Here is a 20,952-nt window from a genome sequence, read left to right on the forward strand (position 1 = left end):
TATTAATACCGTTTGACACTAAAGCCTCACTACAAGTTTCCATAGCAGTGGAAATAACCTCATATTTACCAACTAGTAAAAAGAATCCTTGCCTGACAACTGTTCAAATGTTAGATTTTATCGAGCTAAAGAAATGGAATAGTTGTTTCATCTAAGCTTATAAGGGTATTGTTAGTAATAGTTGCCCAAAACTCATCAACTCATTAAAATACTGTAAGGATTGGTGAAAGAGGGATCAGCTAATGTACTGGTAGCAATGGTCATATTCAGTGGCGTATCCAGGGGGGGCAGCCGGGGCATGTGCCCCGGGCGCAGCCGACAGGGGGGAGCCAGCAGCCCGTCTGTTGCGGCGGTCCAAGGAGAAGGCTCCCCGTCGGCGGAATTCTGCCGCCCCCACACTGAGATACTTCCGTTCTCTGAGCCGGCTGTTAAATTGACAGCCGGCTCAGAGAAAGTGCTGCGCATCGGTTCTATGCCAGGGGCCTCAAACATGCGGTGCCCGGGCCGCATGCGGCCCCTGAGGCAGGCATCTGCGGCCCGACGTGCACGCTAGACGAGAGGAGGCAGCACGGAGCTCTGGGACTTTTGCAGCTGCTGGAGAGCCGCCCACAATGCGTCGCCATGGATACGCAGAGTGACTTCCGACCGTCCAGTGCCCGAAGAATGAGCCTCCAAACAGGAAGTGTGCAGCACCTGCCACCTGGAGCAAAGGATTGCGGGGGGATGCAGAGCCTGGCTAGGAGGACAAGGTATGGGCTCTTATATACTACGTGGGCTGCTATATACTATGTGGGCTGCTATATACTATGTGGGCTGCTATTTACTATGGGGGCTGCTATATACTATGTGGGCTGCTATATACTATGTGGGCTGCTATATACTATGTGGGCTGTTATATTACTATGTGGGCTGTTATATTACTATGTGGGCTGTTATATTACTATGTGGGTTGCTATATTATATGTGGGCTGCTATATACTATGTGGGCTGCTATATACTATGTGGGCTGCTATATACTATGTGGGCTGCTATATTACTATGTGGGCTGCTATATACTATGTGGGCTGCTATATACTATGTGGGCTGTTATATTACTATGTGGGCTGTTATATTACTATGTGGGCTGTTATATTACTATGTGGGCTGCTATATACTATGTGGGCTGCTATTTACTATGTGGGCTGCTATATTACTATGTGGGCTGCTATATACTATGTGGGCTGCTATATTACTACATGGGCTGCTATATTACTATGTGGGCTGCTATATACTACCTGGGCTGCTATATTACTATGTGGGCTGCTATATACTACATGGGCTGCTATATTACTACGTGGGCTGCTATATACTACGTGGGCTGCTATATTACTATGTGGGCTGCTATATACTATGCGGGCTGCTATATTACTACGTGGGCTGCTATATACTACGTGGGCTGCTATATACTACGTGGGCTGCTATATTACTACGTGGGCTGCTATATACTATGTGGGCTGCTATATTACTATGTGGGCTGCTATATACTATGTGGGCTGCTATATTACTATGTGGGCTGCTATTTACTATGTGGGCTGCTATTTACTACGTGGGCTGCTATATACTATGTGGGCTGCTATATTACTATGTGGGCTGCTATATTACTATGTGGGCTGCTATATACTACGTGGGCTTCTATATTACTACGTGGGCTGCTATATACTACGTGGGCTGCTATATTACTATGTGGGCTGCTATATACTATGTGGGCTGCTATTTACTACTTGAGCTGCTATATACTACATGGGCAGCTATATCACTATGTGGGCTGCTATATTACTATGTGGGCTGCTATATTACTATATGGGCTGCTATATACTATGTGGGCTCCTATATTACTATGTGGGCTGCTATTTACTACGTGGGCTGCTATATCACTATGTGGGCTGCTATTTACTACGTGGGCTGCTATATGCAATGGGGGCTGCTATTTACTACGTGGGCAGTGCTGTATACTACTATGTGGGCAGTGCTATATACTACTATGTGGGCTATGCTGTATACTACTGTGTGGGCTGTGCTGTATACCACTGTGTGGGCTGTGCTGTATACTACTGTGTGGGCTGTGCTGTATACTACTGTGTGGGCTGTGCTGTATACTACTGTGTGGGCTGTGCTGTATACTACTGTGTGGGCTGTGCTGTATACTACTATGTGAGGACTGAAGCAAGGCCAGGGGGCTGGATGGGTGCAATGTCCTGATTTTTGACCCCATCCCCCCCATATGTTCCTCAGATTTCTCCACCACATGCAACTGCACCCGGGAAGGGAGGGGATGGGGGCAGGAATCAGGACATTATGGGGGCAGAAGAAATCCGAAGAAATTATGGGGCAGAAGAAATCTGAGGACATTATAGGAGGCAGAAATCTGAGTGGGGGGGGGGGCGCCAAACTGATCCTTTGCCCCGGGTGCAGGAAGAGCTAGGTACACCTCTGGTCATATTAGACATCTCTTACTGCCGTATTGAAGGATGGGTTTTTTCTCCCAAATGGTACAATGATTAATTTTCAGTCTGATTACCCATCACTTTATAAGAACAGGACTTCACAAGCAGAATGGTAGCAGAATATGAATTATTGCATAAAAATAGGAAGTATTATTTTATATACTATGTATTCTTTCACAGCCCATTTATTTTTATTAAGCTAATACTTCTAGAATAAAAAATAGTCTTGAGTAACACCTTCATGACCTTGCGATTTTCCATTTTAGTTTTTTGCTCCCCTTCTTGCCAGAGCCATAAGTTTTTTATTTTTCAATATGGCCATGTGAGAGCTTGTTTTTTGTGGGACAAGTTGTACTTTTGAAAGACACCACAATTGCTAAAAAAAAGTGCTATTCCACAATTGCTTTTTTATTTTATTTACCAAGTTCGTTAAATGCTAGAACTGACTAGCCACTATGATTCCCCCGGTCATTAGGAGTTTGCAGATACCAAACATGTATAGGTTCTTTTTCATTTAAAGGGAACCTGTCACCTGAATTTGGCGGGACCAGTTTTGGGTCATATGGGCGGGGTTTTCGGGTGTTTGATTCACCCTTTCCTTACCCGCTGGCTGCATGCTGGCCGCAATATTGGATTGAAGTTCATTCTCTGTCCTCCGGAGTACACGCCTGCGCAAGGCAATATTGCCGGAGCCGGCATCAAAAGGGCAATACATTACCTATGATGTACCTATAGGTCATGAAGGGGTTAAAGTTTTGTTTTAATATTGCCTTCATAGTTTCTGAGCAGATCTATGCATCTCCATGGTAACAGACAACGAATAAACCCTATGTTGTCTGATCCTACATTTTTTTTAATGTTCCACTTTAACCTGTTCATGATCATTGACGTATCCATACGTCCAGGTCGGTAAATACTTATATGCATATGTTACGGTGATTTTGCGCGATCGTCAGCGGGTGATCAGCTGATTTCACCACTGACATCTGGCACTCACTGCCAGGAGCTGTGCCCCTAATTGCAGCATTTAGAAGGCAGGAAGAGGGAGAGAACCCCCTCTGTCTTCCTATTCATGCCCCAGTGAGGTCATCGCAGGGGCCTGATCGTTGCCATTGTGTCTGGGTCACTAGGCTCTAGCAAGTCAGTTAGATAATGCACAGTGAAGGATCTAACTAAAGTGTCTGCAGCACTGAAAGTTGCAAAGCATAGCAAGGCTCCTGCATTGCTATGCTTTTTTAACTGCAATCGGAGTACTGAAAGAGAAATGCCATAGTGGGACTGAGCAAAAAAGTGCAAGAAAAAGTTGTAAAAATATATATATTTTAAAATCACAAGATAATAAAAAAAGTATATACTGTATATATTGTACCCATAAATAACTATTTCTATGAAAAAAACAAACCAACAAAAAAAGTACACACATTTGGTATTGCCTCATCCAGAGAGACTCGCCCTATAAAAATGTCACACTAGTTAAGCACTGCAGAGAACACTGTAAAAAATAAAGGTTTATCTTATCATCATACTGCCGAAAAAAAAGTGGAATAAAACACAATCAAAAAGACAAATATAAGTAAAAATGGTATCACTGAAAACATTATCATGTCCCACAAAATAACATCAAACAGCTACATAAGCGGAAGAATACTAAAGTTATAGCTCTCAGAATAAAACGATGCAAACATTTTTTTTATATGAAATAGTTTTTATTGTGTAAAAGTACCAAAACGTAAAAAAAATATATAAATGTGGTATCGCTGCAATCGTACACATTTATTCGAAAAATAAGGCTTCCTTATCAATTTTAACACAGGCGGAAGGGCATAAAAAACACTCCCAAAACACAATTCCTGACTTGCCGTTTTTTTTATCATGCTGCCTCCCAAAAACAGGAATAGAAAGCGATAAAAACATGTCATGTGACCGAAAATGGTACCAATAAAAATGTCAACTCTTCCTGCAAGAACTAAGCTCTCATATGACCCTGTCTGCGAAAATATGGAAAAATTATAGATATCTAAATATGTCGATGCAAAAACTAGTTTTTGAAGAAAAAAAAAGAGCATATTATAGTGTTTGACAGCAGCCAAACATAAAAATTATATAAATCTTGTATCACTGTAATCACACCAACGCGAAGAATAAAGTCGTCTTATCACTTATACCACATCAGGAACGGTGTAAAAAATAAATCAAAATAATTCTTCATTTGATTTGTTCATTCTGCCTCCCAAAGATTGCAGTAAGGCTCGGCTCAGATTTATCCTGTGCTCTGCGCTGAGTGCTTAAACAGTGGTGTTCAAAAGTCCTGCATAGGCATAGGATAAATTAATTTTTCAAGTTTTAAACGTTTTCTGTTGAATATCTTCGATGCTAATATGACATATTATATATGGTTTTGTTCAGAATACAATTTTGCATTCTCTCCCTGTAATATTTTTAGCTTTTGAAGCAGTTTTGCCTGAAATTATTGCAACAATATGGGAATTGAAAGCACAACTAAATATTGTACAGCTTCAGATCCAAAATTAGCCAAACACAGATGAGGTTCTTGTGACCAATCATAACCTGGATATGGCAGCCAATCACATTGCATTACATTGCATCACATCTGCTGCTTTGTTTGTTTGTTTTATCTGTTGGTCTATCTAGTGAATCATACTGTAGAGTTTTATGATGGGAGCCTTCAGATTTTTGTCAGCGGAGGATCGTGTGCGAGTTGTGGTGCTACATGAAGAGGGTTATACTGGCCCCCAGATCGCAAGGAAGGTCGGCTGTAATCTGAGTACAGTCGTAAGAATTTTGCAGAAACATAAGCAACTTGGAATTACCCAGGACAGGCCCAGATCTGGTCGACCCAGAATGTCAACTAAAAGGGAGGATACAGTCCTGATAAGAACATCCCTTGCCAATCGAAAGCTCACCTCTCCTCAGCTTCTGCGAGAATGGCAAGAAAAGTGCAATATTGAGTTAGCAACATCAACTGTTAGGAAGAGATGTTTGGAAGCAGGATTGAGAGGGTGCAAGGCCCGAAAGAAGCCATTGATGACAGCCATACAAAAACAAAGGCATTGCATTGAACTATTTAAAATGGAGGAAGGAGGAGTGGGAAAAAGTGCTATTTAGTGATGAAAGCACGTTTTGCATTTTAGGAAATGATGGCAAGTCTTATGTGTGAAGGTTCCCACATGAAGAGTACAAGCCAGAGTGTTTGAGCTTCTCTGTGAAACATCCGATGAAAGTAATGGTCTGGGGCTGTATGGCAGCCAATGGTGTTCGAAGAACAAGGTGGCTACTATTGACTGGCCAGCTCAGTCCCCGGACCTCAATCCAATTGAAAATTTGTGGCACAAGGTATCATTAGAGATATCTAGAAAACAGCCAAGGACCAAGAGCGAGTTGATTGAGGCTCTGATACAGGCCTGGAACCACATCATCACTCGTGAACATCTGCAGAAGCTTGTTCACTCAATGCCACAGAGATGCAAGCTGGTGCTCAAGAGCAAACGCTGGCCAATAAAGTATTAGAAGATAAAGATGCACTCAAAAGGCCCTTTTCAGGACTCTGATTTAAATAAAAAATAATAAATCTTAAAAAGTAAAATTTAAGTCTGTGTGAACTTGCATTGGAAGTTAATGAACTTAGAAACCTGTTCAACATTCTACACACTGTACTGGTGTAGGTATGGTTATGCTGTAAAAAAATGTATCAAAAATGCACATACCATAACAATTTATACACTTGGGACATTCAAAAATGAGTATGGCATACAACGAGGGATTACAAAAACATATATGTTCCACCAGTTTCACTGTAGAGATGCAGAAGTATGAAACATATAGTTTTCTTCACGCCTATGCAGGACTTTTGAACACGATTGGTAAAGGAGTTTCCGTTTAAATCTCTGAAATATGTGATTCAGACAGGATCCCCGATGGAGATTCCCTATAATGAGGCAGATACAGGCACTGTGTCCATCTTTTTAGTCGTGCATTGAAAAGAAGAACACTTCTGAACAGAGGCCAAACAGAGTCCAGAGTAACTCTGCTACCTCATTATAGTGAATGGATACTTCGGGTGTTTCATCTGAATCACGTCATTCGGAGATTCAGATGGAACCCCAGAAATAAGTGCTCAGCGTAGGGCGCCGGATAAATGTGATCCCAAATTGTTTTGTAAAATGTTCCCAATAAAAACTTCAACACAGTTCACAAAAAAATCAAGTCCACGCTGAAGTCCGTTATCCGTCAATGGAAATATTGGGGACTTCCACGTTACTGGTAGCATAAATGCTCTGGAAAAGCGCTACGACTCCTCGCCCCCCAAAATAAATTCAGCAAATTCTGTGCGCCCAAATCCAAATGTCCCTTCCCTTCTGAGCCCCAGTGTGCCTAAACAACATTTAGCATCCACATGTTTGGCACTTCTGTACCGATGAGGGCCTGCCTAATTTATGGGTGAGTGTCTCCAGAAGCATGAGTTGGGAACTACCATATACTGGGCACTACTAGGGACTACGAGGGCAGTTTGCAATTTTCACTCAGCAACATCGACTGCTGCTTGTTTCTGGAAAACAGCCATGGAGTCAAACTCATCACTACACCCGCACATAAATTCTCAAAGGGGTATAATTTCCAAAATGGGGTCATATGAGGGGGATTCTGCAGTTCTAGCACTTAGGTGCTCTGTATATGCAGTCTGCAAACTATTCTAGGAAAATCTGCGCTCCAGGCAGCAAATAGCGCTACAGGTAGCAAATAGCGCTCTGTCCCTCCTGTGTCTTGCCGTATGGCTAACCAGTACTGTGCAGCCACATATGTGGGATTTCCATGTTCAGCAGAAATTGTAGGACAAAATTTGGTGTCATTTTTACCCACTTGGGAAAATGTAAAATCTGGGACTAAAACTAAATTTTGTTGATAAAAATGTAATTATTTTTCCTTCAATGCGAATATAACATTCTGTAAGGCACATGTAGTGTCAATATGATTATTGCACCCCTAGATTAATTCATTGAGGGGTGTAGTTTGTAAAATGAGGTCACATATGGGGCACATATGGGGGGTTTCTGCTGTCCTGGCACCTCAGGGATTCTGTCAATGAGACATGGCACCCTCAAGCCATTCCAGCAGAATCTGAATTCCAATATGGCGCTTCTTCCCTTCTGAGCTTTGCACTCTGCCTTAAAAGTAGTTTTCAACAACATACAGTTGTGCTCAAAAGTTCACATACCCCAGCAGAATTTTTGCTATCTTGGCCTTTTTTCAGAGAATATGAATGATAACACCAAAACTTTCTCTCCACTCATTGTTTGTGGTTGGATGAAGCCATTTATTGTCAAACTACTGTGTTTTCTCTTTTTAAATCATAATGACAGCCCAAAACATCCAAATTACCCTGATCAAAACTTTACATGCCCAATTTCTTAATACTGTGTATTGCCCCCTGTAACATCAATGACAGCTTGAAGTCTTTTGTGGTAGTGTTCTATAAGGTTCTTTATTTTATCAGATGGTGAAGATGCCTACTCTTCTTGGCAGAAAACCTCCAGTTCCTGTAAATTCCTGGGTTGCCTAGCATGAACTGTGAGCTTGAGATCTCCCCAGAGTGGCCCAATGATATTTGAGGTCAGGAGACTGAGATGGCCACTCCAGAACCTTCACTTTATTCTGCTGCAACAGGTCGGCTTGGCCTTGTGTTTTGTATTGTTGTCATGTTGGAATGTCCAAGTACGTCCCATGCGCAACTTCTGGGCTGATGAGTGCAAATTTGCCTCCAGTATTTGCTGATAACGTGCTGCATTCATCTTTCCTTCAACTTTGACCAAGTTTGTCACTCACACATCCCAAAAACATCAGTGACCCACCTCCGTGCTTTACAGTAGGAATGGTATTCCTTTCATCATAGGCCTTGTTGGCCTCTCTCCAAATGTAATGCTTATGGTTGTGGCCCAAAAGTTCAATTTTGGTCTCATCACTCCAAATTACCTTGTTCCCGAAGTTTTGAGGCTTGTCTCTGTGCTGTTTTGCATATTGTAGGCGAGATACTTTGTGACATTTGCGCAGTAATGGCTTTCTTCTGGAGTATCGACCATGCAGCCTATTTTTCTTCAAGTGCCTCCTTATTGTGCATCTTGAAACAGCCACACTGCTCGTTTTCAGAGAGTCCTATATTTCAGCTGATGTTATTTGTGGGTTTTTCTTTGCATCCAAAACAATGTTCCTGGCAGTTGTGGACGACATTTTTGTTGGTCTACCTGACTGTAGTTTTGTTTTTACAGAGCCCCTGATTTTCCATTTGTTAATCACATTTTGAATTCTGCTGACTGGCATTATCAATTCCTTGGATATCTTTTTGTATCCCTTTCCTGATTTATACAGTTCAACTACCTTTTCCCGTAGATCCGTTGACAATTCTTTTGCTCTCCCCATGACTCACAATCTAGAAACATCAGTAGCTGGATGAAAGATGCAAGATTCTGTCTGGATCCCAGAAACTCATTCACCTTTTATGCACACACACTAATTGCAAGCAAACAGGTCACAGGATGTTACCTTTAGTAGCCATTCAACCCATTTGTGTCAACTTCTGTGCATGTTATCAAGCCATAATCACCAGGGTATGCAAACTTTGGATCAGGGTCATTTGGATGTTTTGGGTTGTCATTATGATTTAAAAAGAGAAAACACAGCAGTTTGACAATAGATGGCTTCACCCAACCACTAACCATGAGTGGAAAAAAAGTTTTGGTGTTTTCTTTCATATTCTCTGAAAAAAGGCCAAGAAAGCAAACATTCTGCTGTGGTATGTAAACTTTTGAGCACAACTGCATGGGGTATCTGTGTACTCAGGAGAAACTGCACAACAAACTTCTCGGTCCATTTCTCTTGCTAGCCTTCTGAAAATGAAAAAAAAAGTGAATTTTTTTCACAAATCAACATTGTAAAATTCTATGAAGCATATTGGTGTTTAAGGTGCTCACCACAGATCTAGATAAATTAATTGAGGGGTCTAGTTTTCAAAATGGGGTCACTTGTGGAGAGTTTCCACTGTTTAGGCACATTAAGGACTTTCCAAACGCGACATGACACCTGCAGAACATTTTGGGTTTCATTTTCTTCTGTTACCTTTGTGAATATAAAAAAATTGGGATTAAAATAATATTTTTGTGGGAAAAATGTGATTTTTTTTTTACATTTTCACAGCTCAACGTTATAAACTTTTGTGAATCACCTGGGGGTTCAAGGTTCTAACCACACATCTAGATACATTTGTTAAAAGATCTAGTTTCCAAAATGTGATAGGTTTTAAAGGATTTCCACTGTTTAGGCACAGCAGAGTCTCACCAAATGCAACATCACCAACGCTAATGATTCTAGACAATTTTGCATTCAAAAAGTCAAAAGGTTCTCCTTCCCATTTGAGCCCCATCGTGCACCCAAATAGTAGTTTTCCCCCACATATGGGATATCAGTGTACTCAGGAGAAATTGCACAACAAATTGTATGGTGCAACTTCTCCTGTTACCCTTGTAAAAGTAAAAAAATTGGGTCTTAAGGAAAAGTTTTGTGAAAAAAAGTTCAATGTTCATTTTTCCTTCCTGTGAAGTACCTGAAGGGTTAATAAACTTCTTGAATATGGTTTTGAGCAAAAAAAAATTGGGGCTAATATATATATATATATATATATATATATATATATATATATATATTATTTTCATGGATTAAAGTTATAAATAATTGTGAAGCATCGAGGGTTTAAGGTCCTCACCACACATCAATATATGTTTGTTTAGAGGTGTACTTTCCAAAATGGGCTTACTAGTTGGAGATTTCCACTGTTTAGGCACATCAGGGGCTCTCCAAACGCGACATGGCGACAGACTAGTTTCCAGACAATTTTGCATTCAAGAAGTCAAACAGTACTCCTTCCCTTTCGAGCCCTGCCGTGCGCCCAAACAGTATTGTATCCCCCACATATTAGGTATTGATGTTGTCTGGATAAATTGCACAACAAGTTTAGGGGTCCATTTTCTTATGTTACCCTTGTGAAAATAAAGAAATGTGGGTCTAATGTAAATTTTTGTGAAAAAAGTTAAATGTTCATTTTTAAAAAAAATTAAAGTTCTAAAATTGCAAAACTTTCAAATTTTGCACCAAATTTCTGTTTTTTTCTCACAATTAAATGCAACTCACATCCAACAAATTTTACCACTATCATTAGGTACAATATGTCATGAAAAAAAACAGTCTCAGAATTATTGGAATCCATTGAAGTGTTCCAGAGCTATTACCTCCTAAGGTGATACTGGTCAGAATTGCAAAATTTGGCCTGGTCATGAAGGTAAACACAGGCTTGGGGGATAAAGGAGTGAATCCAACCCACCAAACACATAATAGCATTAAGATAATATTAGATGGAAATGTAGGTGACCACAGGATTACACGGCAAAGATCTTTATTGTCTTTTACGATGGAGACACGTATTTCTGCATAGGAACTGTTGAAACAAAGCAATGAGATATTTTTAATCAATAATACTTGCTAAGTGGCCTAATTTTTCATCTCAGTTTCACTGTGACTATAAAAAGAAATTTGCCTCCAAAGGTGGACCTGATCTTTAAAGGGAACCTGTCAGCAGGATTGTACATAAAGTAGACACACAGTGTCAGGTCGGTGCCGTTATACTGAATAAAATGATACCTTGGTTGATGAAATCCGTCTTGTGGCTGTTTCTTAATCTTTATTTTCAGTTTTGTGTTAATGAGATTCTCGTACCCTAAGGCGGGGTTCATGTATGTGGTGCTCTGATTAGATATTCATAATGCAGGCTGCTGACAGGACACTGATCCCTTACTGACCTGCCCCCTAGTTTGCATAATGAATACCATCACATATAGAATAAAAAATAAAAAACTCTTCTGTAGGCAGGTGCCAGCCGTGGCACCTACACTGCAGCATAATCGCATGTTTACTGTGCGCTTAATCCCTTTTGCTGATTTAATTAAGCAAGTAGAAAAAAAGTCAATTTGAAAATGGCGCACATCGCCCCAGCGCAGAAGCAGCTATTGGTGTGTATAGAGATCCGATAACTGCTACTGCGCAGGTGCCGGCAGCGCCATCTTGCTGGAGAAGAAAAAAAATGTCCTCCTCAAAGATGGTGCCGCACCCACCTGTGCAGTAGCAGCTCTCACCGATAATCATGCTATAAATAATATGATGAATTTATGGGTAGAGTGATATGAATGTATGTAAATAATAGAGAATGCAGAAGATATATAGGGTGTACTACATACAAGCAGGTATGAGGTAGGGCTATAGAAATAGAAGGAACTTATAAAGTAGTGGCCAACCCTTTAAGTGTCCCCTTCAGTTATTGAGCAGTGTAATTATATTGTTATAATCACTGGATGGGACACATTATACCAGGATGGGGGGCATGTACCAGGATGGGACACATTATACCAGGATGGGACACATTATACCAGGATGGGAGACATTATACCAGGTGGGGCACATTTTAGCAGGATGGGGGACATGTAAACCAGGATAGGGGACATGTATGCAAGGATGGGGGACATGTAAACCAGAATTGGGAAAATATATAAAAGGAAGAGGCACATTATACCAGGATGGGGGGACATTATACCTGGATGGGGCACATTTTAGCAGGATGGGGGACATATATACGAAGATGTGGCACATTATACCAGGATGGGGAACATATAGATGAGGATGGAGCACATATATACCTGAAAGTGGCACATTATACCAAGATGGGGCACATTATACCAGCATGGAGACATTATATCAGGATGGGGGACATTATACCAGAATGCGGGACATATATACCAGGCTGAGACACATATATACCTGACTTGGATAGGGCACATTATACCAGGATGGGGCACAATATACCAGAATGGGAGACATTATATCTGGATGGGGGACATTATACCAGAATGCGGGACATATAAACCAGGATGAGACACATATATACCTGACTTGGATAGGGCACATTATACCAGGATGGGGCACATATATCAGAAAAGAAGCTTTTCGATATTCCATTAGCAGTCATTTCAGTTTATATCTAACAAGAGAGGACGGTATGTAATAAAGAACAGTGGCACATATATATCTGGATAGGGCACATTATACCAGGATGGGGCAATTATACCAGGATGGGGCACATATATGCTTGGATGGGGCACATACATACCTGGAAGGGGCCTATTTATACCTGGATGGGGCACATTATACCAGGATGTGGCACATTATACCTGGGTGGGGGACATATATACGAGGATCGGGGACATTTATACCAGGATGGGGGACCTGTAAACCAGAATGGGGAACATATATAAAAGGAAGAGACACATTATTCCAGGATAGGGGACATTATAACAGGATGGGGGACATATATACCAGGATGAAACACATATATACCTGGATGGGGCACATTATATCAGAAAATAAGCTTTTCCATATTCCATTAGCAGTCAGTTCATTTTATATCTAACAAGAGAGGATGGTATGTAATAAAGAACAGTGCACTATAAATAGCAAAAATAGCGAGAATCCGATATGTAAGGTATGGTGCTGTACATAACAAGAGATAAGACTATGCAATAATGGGCCTCAATATACATAATGAGAAGAGACTATAAATATATTTATAGCTTGGTTGCTATAAAAGGAGGGGGGCCCAAACACATTTCTTGCACAGGGGCGCAAAACTCTTAGTGTGTGCCACTATGTATAAATATATATATATATATATATATATATATATATATATATATATATATATAGGTCCTTCTCAAAAAATTAGCATATAGTGTTAAATTTCATTATTTACCATAATGTAATGATTACAATTAAACTTTCATATATTATAGATTCCTTATCCACCAACTGAAATTTGTCAGGTCTTTTATTGTTTTAATACTGATGATTTTGGCCTACAACTCCTGATAACCCAAAAAACCTGTCTCAATAAATTAGCATATTTCACCCGACCAATCAAATAAAAGTGTTTTTTAATACCAAACAAAAAAACCATCAAATAATAATGTTCAGTTATGCACTCAATACTTGGTCGGGAATCCTTTGGCAGAAATGACTGCTTCAATGCGGCGTGGCATGGAGGCAATCAGCCTGTGACACTGCTGAGATGTTATGGAGGCCCAGGATGCTTCAATAGCGGCCTTAAGCTCATCCAGAGTGTTGGGTCTTGCGTCTCTCAACTTTCTCTTCACAATATCCCACAGATTCTCTATGGGGTTCAGGTCAGGAGAGTTGGCAGGCCAATTGAGCACAGTAATACCATGGTCAGTAAACCATTTACCAGTGGTTTTGGCACTGTGAGCAGGTGCCAGGTCGTGCTGAAAAATGAAATCTTCATCTCCATAAAGCATTTCAGCCGATGGAAGCATGAAGTGCTCCAAAATCTCCTGATAGCTAGCTGCATTGACCCTGCCCTTGATGAAACACAGTGGACCAACACCAGCAGCTGACATGGCACCCCACACCATCACTGACTGTGGGTACTTGACACTGGACTTCAGGCATTTTGGCATTTCCTTCTCCCCAGTCTTCCTCCAGACTCTGGCACCTTGATTTCCGAATGACATGCAAAATTTGCTTTCATCAGAAAAAAGTACTTGGGACCACTTAGCAACAGTCCAGTGCTGCTTCTCTGTAGCCCAGGTCAGGCGCTTCTGCCGCTGTTTATGGTTCAAAAGTGGCTTTACCTGGGGAATGCGGCACCTGTAGCCCATTTCCTGCACACGCCTGTGCACCGTGGCTCTGGATGTTTCCACACCAGACTCAGTCCACTGCTTCCTCAGGTTCCCCAAGGTCTGGAATCGGTCCTTCTCCACAATCTTCCTCAGGGTCCGGTCACCTCTTCTCGTTGTACAGCGTTTTCTGCCACATTTTTGACTTCCAACAGACTTACCATTGAGGTGCCTTGATACAGCACTCTGGGAACAGCCTATTTGTTGAGAAATTTCTTTCTGGGTCTTACCCTCTTGCTTGAGGGTGTCAATGATGGCCTTCTTGACATCTGTCAGGTCGCTAGTCTTACCCATGATGGGGGTTTTGAGTAATGAACCAGGCAGGGAGTTTTTAAAAGCCTCAGGTATCGTTTGCATGTGTTTAGAGTTAATTAGTTGATTCAGAAGATTAGGGTAATAGGTCGTTTAGAGAACCTTTTCTTGATATGCTAATTTATTGAGACAGGTTTTTTGGGTTATCAGGAGTTGTAGGCCAAAATCATCAGTATTAAAACAATAAAAGACCTGACAAATTTCAGTTGGTGGATAATGAATCTATAATATATGAAAGTTTAATTGTAATCATTACATTATGGTAAATAATGAAATTTAACACTATATGCTAATTTTTTGAGAAGGACCTGTATATATACACACTGCTTTCCAATGTCTCACAAACCCTCTAAAGCTTTAATTGTGTATGCCGGCAATCAGTGGAGAATTTTAAGTCTTGCAGCCCAACAATCTAATTATCAGAATTGCTTCTGCTTCTAAACGAAGCCTTCCTAATAATTACCATGCCATCCCTTAATAATTGTAATAGTAAAGCAACATGAAACAGCCGCATATTTTTATATCAGAATCTGAGTTTCCATTCTTATACTTGCTGTGTTTTCTCTTGGGCTTATGGGACACTGTCTCATTTTGAGATTTAATTGACTTGGGACAGGGATCAAATTTAACCCTGACAATTACAACAGTTTCATTTGTATTGCACCTTTTTAAATCAACCGTTTTACTGTTTTTCTCTCCACAGGTCTGGATAGATCAATAAACCTGGAGAAGCGTGGATCCTCATGTCAAGGTTAACTGCTCACAGGCCTGCCAAGAGCTTTATATCTCTATTGAAAAAGACTTATATATGCATATTAACCAAGGAGGAACAAGGCAAAATCTTTTATATTGGTGCAAGTAGAAGAGTGGGGGTTATTCATCATACTGGCAGGAACACAGTATATTTAATACTGTATATACACACTTTAGGAACAAAAGTATTGGGGCATCTAACATTACACCTACAGGACATCCCATTCTAAATGCCTAGGCATTAATATGAAGTTGCCTCTCATCACCTTTGCATCTAAAACAGCTTTCATTCTTCTGTGAAGACTTTGTACAATTAGGGTATGTGTCCACGATCAGGATGGCCGGCGGTTTCGTCGGAGCGGCAAACCCGCTCAGCGCTAAGCCCCGCCCCCTTCTGGGACGTGATGATGCCGGATGTGTTCATTGTACACATCCGGGATCATTGCACCCCACGCATAGGGCCCTGTGTTATTCCTTGCGGCGGCGCAGCGTCGCCGCAAGGAACACGGACATGCTGCGATCTTAAAAGACGCGCAGCATGTCCAGAGTCGCAGGGCCGACGGATGCGTGATTCCACGCATAGTGGACACGGGATTTCATTAAATCCCCTCCACTATGCTGGAACATCTGGACGCTGCGTGTTTGTCCCCACGCAGCGTCAAACACGCAGCGTTTCCTGAACGTGGACACGTACCCTTAGAGTGTGCCTTGGGGAACTTTTGGCCATTCAGCCATCAGAGAATATGTGAGGTTAGACACTGATACTAGGCTAGAGGGCATGAGTCATCCTGAAGGTGCTTGATGGGGTTGAAGTCAGGACTCTGTGCGCTCAGTCATATTCTTCCACAATAAACTCGCCTAATCATGACATTGTAGATCTTGCTTTGTGAACTGGGGCAGAGTCAAGTTAAAATAGAAAAGGACCTTCCCCAAACTATTCTGACAAAGTTGGAAGTATACAATTGTCCAAAATGTCTTAGTATGCTGAAGCATTAAGATTATACTTCACTGGAACTAAGGAGCCAAGGTCAACCCCCAAAAAACACCCATTTCGTTATTCCTCCTTTGCCAAATGTTAGTTAGCACACTGCAGTCAGGCAGGTCATGTTCTCCTGGCCTCTCCTAAAGCCAGATTTGTGCATCAAACTGTCAAGTAGAAAAGTGTGATTCATCACTCCACAGCGCATTTCTCTGCTGCTGCAGACTACAGTGGTGGCATGCTCACGCCATCTGACAGTGACATTGTGCTTGGTGATGCAAGGCCTGCATGCAGCTGTTCAGCCTTGATATCCCAGGTCATGAAGATCCCGATGCATAGTTTTTGTGCAGATGTTAATGCCAGAAGGAGGTTTGGACTTCATAAGTTATCGAGTCGGTGACTTTTATGCACTGTGACTCAGCACTGGACTGTTGTCCTCTGTAACTATTTGTGGTATGTCATTTTGTGGCTTAGTTGCTGTGGTTCAAAATATTTACGAGAGAAGAAATTTCATGAAGTGACTTTTGCATCCTGTTGCAGTGAGCTCTTTAGAATGAGCCAATCTTTCACAGATGTTGGTAAACACAGACTGGCAGGCTAGGTGCTGGATTTTATACATCTGTGGCAATGGGACTTTATACACTAAATATATATCTATAGCAATATCTATAGCTACAGTGGCCTGAGAAAGTATTCACTCCCGTTGGCATTCTTCGTGTTTTGCTACCTCACAACCTGGAATTTCACAGTTTATTTGAGCTTTTGCATCAGTTCATGTAAAGAACATGCCTACAACAGTGAGCATTTGGTTTTCTTTTTATTGTGAAGCAAACAACAAACAGTGTAAAATAATTGAAAACTGAAGTGCACATAACTATTCACTCCCCTAAAGTCAGTACTTTGTAAAGGCTCCGTTTGTGGCAAATACAGGTGAAAGTCACTTTCGATAAGTCTCTATGAGCTTTCCACATCTTGCCACTGAGATTTTTGCCCGTTCCTTAAAGGTAAACCTGCTCCAGCTACTTCAAGTTAGTAGCTTTCCCTCAACTCAGATCATTTTCCCTGTCCCTGCTGCCGAAAACCATCTCTACACCATGATGCTGCCACCACCACGTTTCATTGTGGGTATGGTGTTCTTGGGGTGATGAGCTGTGTTGGTTTGGTGCCAGACATAGCATTTACCTTGGTGGCCAAAGAGTTCAATTTTGGTCTCATCTCACCACTGCATCTTCCTCCATACATTTGGGGAGTCTCCTGAATGTCTTTTGGCAAACTCAATACTAGTTTTACAATTTTTGTGTGTAAGTAAAGGCCTTTTTTAATGCCCACTCTTCTATAAAAGTCACCTCTTATTGTGCTCGTATGGACAGATACTCCCGTCTCTGCTTGGGAACGTTGCATTGTTATCTTTGGTCTCTGTGCTGCCTCTGCCCTCCTTGCCCTGAATGAGAGTTTTGGTGGGCGGCCCTCTCTTGGCAGGTTTTGTGGCCCCATGTTCTTTCCATTTGATGATAATGAATTTAGTGGTACTCCAGGGGATCATCAGAGATTGGGATATTTTTTTATAACCCAAAACTGATTTATACTTCTCAAAAATGTTGTCCCGGAGATATACTGTACTTGGTCTTCATGGTGTTGTTAGGTTAGTGGTGCCTCTTGCTTAATGGTGTTTCATAGCTAAAGGGGTGAATACATATGCACATGTCAATGTTTTGCTATTTAATCCCATAAATGTAATTTATGCCTATAGTTTTCTCACTTCACTTCACCAACTTAAACTATTTAGTGCTGATGCTTCACACACAAATCGGATTACACAAATATTTATACACAGGTTGTAATGTAACAAAATGGGGAAAAAGCCAAGGGGGTGAATACTTTTTGTAGGACCCTGTCCATCTACTATGTTAGTAATCTATGCCTGCTGCATGTGAGACCTTAGAACCACCTCTTACCTTCTTTTGGTTAGTCAACCTGAAGCGATGTCATAGGTTCATCACACCGCAACAATGACATCTCGTCAGGCAAGTAAATCAAAAGAAGAGCTGCGGATGACACAAGGTAAGAGACAATTTTAAGGGCTCCTGTCCAGAGGTCACAAATTACTGACGTGGTCGATGGACCTGGTTCTAAAAATTGATTTGCACCAACTCTACATTTAATGCATGAATAGTTTTTGCCATCAAGCAGTGGATAATTTTACCTCTTTGCAGCAAAACTGTTTGAAGAGAGTCCTTATATAAGGATTTAAAAAAGAAAATGGAAATTTATCAAGGGTTTTGAAACAGCTTTTTGGAGTAAAAAGAACAGCTAAAAAATTTTTCGTATAAAATGTTTGCACAAAAACGTTCGACTTTTTGATATTTTGTGCCACTTTTAAAATGTGGGCATGATCTACATGTGATTATCTATGCAAATAAAAGCAATAGGTTTATGACTTTTTAAAAGGTTGCAATCTCACTCTAGTAGAACGTGACAACAAAGTAAAAAATCACTTAGAAAGATGTTATATTTAAAGATGCGCCAATTTTATCATACGTCCAGTTAGAGCTTGCAGCAGCACATAAGGCTAATAGGAGGTTACTGATGTCCCCGACCGCTCTGTGGATATGCTATAAATGTCTATGATGGCAATACTCCTTAAATATGAATATTACATGCATGTTGCACTATGCAATACATTTTGTAATACTGAAGAAATAAGAAACAAATAAGTCTAAATCTAGGATAATATTTTATGATAAGGAAAAATCTGTTTCTGTAAAAGCTTCTTTTCTTTTTATTCAAAATAGAGGCTTAAAGGAAAATCTGGAAGTGGCTGTAAAGTCCCAAGATAACTGCTGCTGGGTTTTTAGGCAATGACATCAATGATCGTCTTGCTGTGATGAGTCTTTCGATGAAGTGAAGTGACTCATATGGATAATACGGATAATAAGTCAAAGACAGGAACATTACTCACAGATGAGCTATATCAAAGCCTATTATAAGACATCACATACAATACTGAAGTAAGAAGTGATTCCTAACTCCACTGGAGGAATTGTACATTCTGCTGGTCTGTTCATTCTATGGTGCAATGTGATACTTTGAATATGGTACAATTTTGCCTATATTAAAAGTCAAAAAGTGGTTCTATGAGCATGTTAAAACATAAGATCAAATGTGACTTCTACATCAAGTCTTCATTCTCCTGTAGAGGATTAAGCCATAAGGAAATGGTAGGACAGCACCCAGACTGTGGCTTCATACCAGGTAGACTCATGGCTTTTGTGCACAGTTTTACAGAATTAGTGCAAACTCTATTGCCAGCTGCACAATATACTAAAGGGAACCTGAGAGGGTGCTTTTACATTTGGAAGTATAGCAATAAGACAAAAAGGAGTTTTTGGCAGAAGAAATATACATTTTATTTGTCAATTATAAAAAAAACCACACACATGATAAAAGAGGACAACAACCAAAAACCAATACCTGAGTGACAGATGCATGAAAAGTTATACAAAGTGACAAAATTGTAGGTCCCAATGGAGGAAAGTCCAGAAAAAATATTATAGGGATAAAAAATTGGTCATGGGCATAGTCTATAACATGATGCCTATTCATATACAGTATATATGATGCCTATTCTGGGGCCCTATTATTTTGTCCTGGTGACTGCAATTTGGCTCCATATGGGTACGCGTGCAATATTAGGGATATGACTTACGAACAATTATAGTTTATGTGTCTTTTCTACATGGTACCTATATATCCATAGTGTTATGCCCATGACGCATTGTTTATTCTTATAATATTTTTTCTGCACTTTCCTCCATTGGGACCTACAATTTTGTCACATTATATAACTTTTCAAGCATCTGTCAGGCAGGTATTGGTTTTTAGTTGTCGTCCTTTTTTATCATGTGTGTTTTTTTTATAATGGTCAAATAAAGTGTATATTACTTCTGCCAAAAACTCCTTTTTGTCTTATTGCTATACATTATTTCTTTGGAGTGGCATTAATATCTACCCCCATTTTTAGTATGGTTTAGGTGGACCTTTTGTAAAAATGTACCTAGTGAATCTATTGTTGTACATATGGAAGTAGTGGAATGCAGGACCGAGACAAGGATTTTTATGCCCTAGGCAGGTGAGGCAACTTGCACAGGAATAAGTGGCACTCTTGATGCTCAGCACAAAATTATTTTTCTTGCACATCACCCAAACTATGTCATTTAACTCAAACTGTTTATGACCCCATTCATCCAACCCCAAATGAATACATATCTTATCCAAGACCCAGAGGATTGAGTTGCTATATAAAATAATAACTGGGGACACTGTATGTAATAATAAAGGGACAACAGTGTATATAATATTAAGGGAGTACACTATATAATAAGGGTGGGCATTTTGTATGTTAAGGGACAAAATTGAATATAATATTAAGGGATAGCGCTGTAAATGATGTATTGTAAGTGGAGAACACTGTATGTAATATAGGGGCAGGAGGGAAGTCATTGGAGTGGGCACCCAACACACGTATGGAACAGAGCTGATTATACCTGCCATATAAGATTAAACCACATCAAATTATGCCTCTGAGTATACCACTAAAGGTACCTTCACACTAAACAACTTTCCA

The 20,952-nt window shown here is 40.5% G+C and overlaps 1 long non-coding RNA gene across 1 annotated transcript; it reads left to right on the forward strand.

The window, feature by feature from the left end:
- The first annotated feature begins 456 nt into the window (after positions 1–456).
- On the forward strand, positions 457–19,376 carry LOC143783504 (uncharacterized). The gene is made up of 3 exons (XR_013217217.1): positions 457–749; positions 15,300–15,347; positions 19,121–19,376. It is a non-coding gene; the product is annotated as an uncharacterized LOC143783504 (long non-coding RNA).
- Positions 19,377–20,952: the final 1,576 nt, after the last annotated feature.

The sequence above is a fragment of the Ranitomeya variabilis genome, chromosome 6, assembly GCF_051348905.1.
Source record: "Ranitomeya variabilis isolate aRanVar5 chromosome 6, aRanVar5.hap1, whole genome shotgun sequence".
Classification (NCBI taxonomy): Eukaryota; Metazoa; Chordata; class Amphibia; order Anura; family Dendrobatidae; genus Ranitomeya; species Ranitomeya variabilis.